This window comes from Aplysia californica, unplaced genomic scaffold (genome assembly GCF_000002075.1).
Source record: "Aplysia californica isolate F4 #8 unplaced genomic scaffold, AplCal3.0 scaffold00639, whole genome shotgun sequence".
Lineage (NCBI taxonomy): Eukaryota > Metazoa > Mollusca > Gastropoda > Aplysiida > Aplysiidae > Aplysia > Aplysia californica.
The window spans coordinates 304153-307031 of record NW_004797909.1 but is presented as its reverse complement, the minus strand read 5'-3'; positions in this window follow the sequence as shown (position 1 = coordinate 307031).

The following is a 2879-nucleotide window of genomic DNA, read 5'->3' as shown; positions in this document are numbered from 1 at the left end:
TGTGTGTGTGTGTGTGTGTGTGTGTGTGTGTGTGAGTGTAAGTGCGTGTTCGTGGCTTCGTGAAGAAGCACTTGTCAAAATAATGGAATTGAAGTAACCTTCGTATTCCCGCTCTTTGAGCACTTTTTTCTGTCAATAATTTTTTTGGGGGGGTTTACTTTTGGTTCTACACCTTTTATGTCAATTTAAAAATACATTCTTGAGTACATTTTCTGAAAAGTGTTGATCAAAACCACAAAAATAAAAAGTAAATTTAGCCTTTCCAAGAACACTGCAGCTTTGAAAGTCACCAAACATTGACGGTTATTTTCGCATTAATTTTAACTCTGACACCAGGCGACTCCCACCTTCTTCAATCACAAATATCCCGACTTCTATTCATGATACATGACTATTTCTTTTTCAAAACTGACGAGCGCCTGATTCCAACGCGTCGTGACACTAAGAGGTGAACTATACTAGATCAGACCCGAGCAAACGTGTCCTAGACGCGGGCCTGATAAAGCAATTCCGAATATCTGATGAACCAAAGCAGAAGAAAAGTAGGTGAAATCGGAGGAAACATCCCAGCCTTCAAAAGTGAGACTAAAACTGACACTCATCCAGCTAGCAATATGTCACTCATAAGAGTTAATACAGAGTCGATTGTTTCTAGCTGGGTCGGAATACTAATTGATTTTCATTTTCAATAAGGACAGTCTTGCTTTTATTAAAATATCAACTCACCACATTCCACCACATTCATAATTAGCAAAGAGATTAAATGTAATGGAGGCTACTCTGTGGGCGGCACTGGCGCACGTAGCAGCGGAACTACGGTTTAAATGCGCTGCCCGACTGCCCGACTCACGCACTGAAATCTAGATAAGAAAGAAGGTTTTATTCCGAGGTCCGTGTTGTCAGTTAGTAAAAATGCCTTCTACCTGTGTTGTGTGTAAGTGTAAGAACCGATATGATGCTGCAGTGGACAGAAATGTTCACAGGTGTTGTTTTCCTTTTAAAAAAATCTGAATGAAAGTGTTTTTATACCGCCAGCGACACAATTTAGATCATTAACATAATAATATTATTATAAGAGGCTGGCTCCGGCACTATCTGCCATGAAGGCCAACCCGGACTGAAAGGGATACACTGTAACAACACCCCAGAAGAAAGACCGAGATACTTGATTTGTAAAAAATATTCTTCTTCTTATTTGTGTGTGCGTGTGTGTGTGTGTGTGTGTGTGTGTGTGTGTGTGTGTGTGTGTGTGTGTGTTGTACATTTTAATTAAAGTATACATTGCTTTCCATTGTGTGTGCAAATTAGATGCTATGCGCAGCAGACATTTATTATGACGGGACAAAATCTAGAGTCCAGGTTTCTACATGTATCTTGTTTTCATATATTTACTAATCATATAACACACCTTAGCGTATTGAGTTCTATCAGTCAGTCAGACTTGTTTTATGTTTTTAAACCCATTCATCTCCTAATTACTATAAGTCTACTGTTGTCTAAATGTAAATATCGAGATGATCCATTAAAATATGAAATCAATACCTAACATGATGAATATCTTCTTTGTTAAAGAAACACCAAACCATATCATATGAGGTGAGGGGGTAGGGTGGGTGGATAAGAGTTTGAGTCTTGTTTGATAGTTAACTATACTCGGTTTAGATCTAAATCTATTGTTGTAGTCTTCACCTAAGATCCCACAATTTATAATTTCGGTTCACTGAAGATTCCGCTGTTAGAAAATAAACCAAACAAAGCAAAACACATTTTACTACACTAGTCATCCCTAAGATAAATTATCCCCCTTCTGAAGTGTGAAGGGACTAAAAACGCTGTTTTCCCTATCGCATTTTACTGAACAAAAAAAAAAACCCCTTCAAAGGTCATCCATGCTCATGCATAGGATCACATCTCCGCTCTAAATCTCGATACGAGGTACAAGTTTGCTCCAGGCGCAAGGATTTTACGATAAAGGGATCACGCCCAGGTGTGAACTCCTCATCAACACCTTTGATTTTGCCGAACATCGAACTCACAATAAGAGCCTACCGCCTGAGCTTACAACCAAGACATGTTTCGTTAGGAAGAGCCAACAATGCCGCCTCATACCTATGTCCATCAAATTATCAGGGAGGCATATAGAATAGTATTATGTCAACATGATTGCCCACACATCATGAACGGCCGCTGAGTGGTCGCTTCATTAATAAAGACAGAGGAACGCAACGACACAAGCTAACAAAGACTGCACTATTCCTGCTTCAATAATAGAAAGTTTTGATCTCATTCGAAAAGTCTAAAGGTGCTGTTATCTCTCTTTTTTTTATATTGGAAATTATTGTGCGCTCCACTTTGTGAAAAACGAAACAAAATCATTGTAATCAATAATAGGCCTATTATCATTTATAGACCAAGACATAATACTGTTAGCAATCAGATAAAGCAGGCATCAACCCTCTTTTGTGTTCACTGTTCCTTACACATAAAGCTAGTTATGGCACACGCCTAAAATCATGCAGTCATATCTTAAATTCGGTTTAAAAATACATTGTTCACCATTTCTTATTATAATTTGGTATGTTTGATAATTTTATGATACTTGGATAAGTTTTCTCCATATTTTGCCGATCTTCTTAATTTTTAAACTAGCTATATAACATAAAACTCTTAAATAATTGAACAGTCCCTAGGGTCTCTCAGTTGCCTAGAACAGTCCGTATCACACACATAATTTAATTTTTTTTTTCCCCCTGTCATTCTATGCGTCATCCCGTCAGTTGATCACAATTAATCTCTCTCTGTCTCTCTCTCTCTCTCTCTCTCTCTCTCTCTCTCTCTGTCTCTCTCTGTCTCTCTCTCTGTCTCTCTCTCTCTGTCTC